This window comes from Apteryx rowi, unplaced genomic scaffold (genome assembly GCF_003343035.1).
Source record: "Apteryx rowi isolate R43461 unplaced genomic scaffold, aptRow1 scaffold_71, whole genome shotgun sequence".
NCBI classification, from domain to species: Eukaryota; Metazoa; Chordata; class Aves; order Apterygiformes; family Apterygidae; genus Apteryx; species Apteryx rowi.
Window position 1 is genome coordinate 1,144,405 of NW_020450994.1, and position 266 is coordinate 1,144,670.

Sequence of the window (266 nt, forward strand, 5' to 3'; positions counted from 1 at the left end):
CCTACTTGCCTGAATGTTCATTTAGGGCTATCAAAAAGTTCTACAGCTCTTTTCTGCCATGGCCACATAACTAGGTTAATACCAACTGTGAACTTCAGCTGACTCGTATGTATATGAAGAAGTAACCAATAGAATATTTATAGTGCAAGCATATACCTCTATGGAGAAAAAATGTGTGCTTTTTTTATAGCTTGTGTTTATACTACCCAAGAGCACACACTGTAGTGGCTAGTTACTTAAAAATCATTTTCTGTCTTACAGCTTGC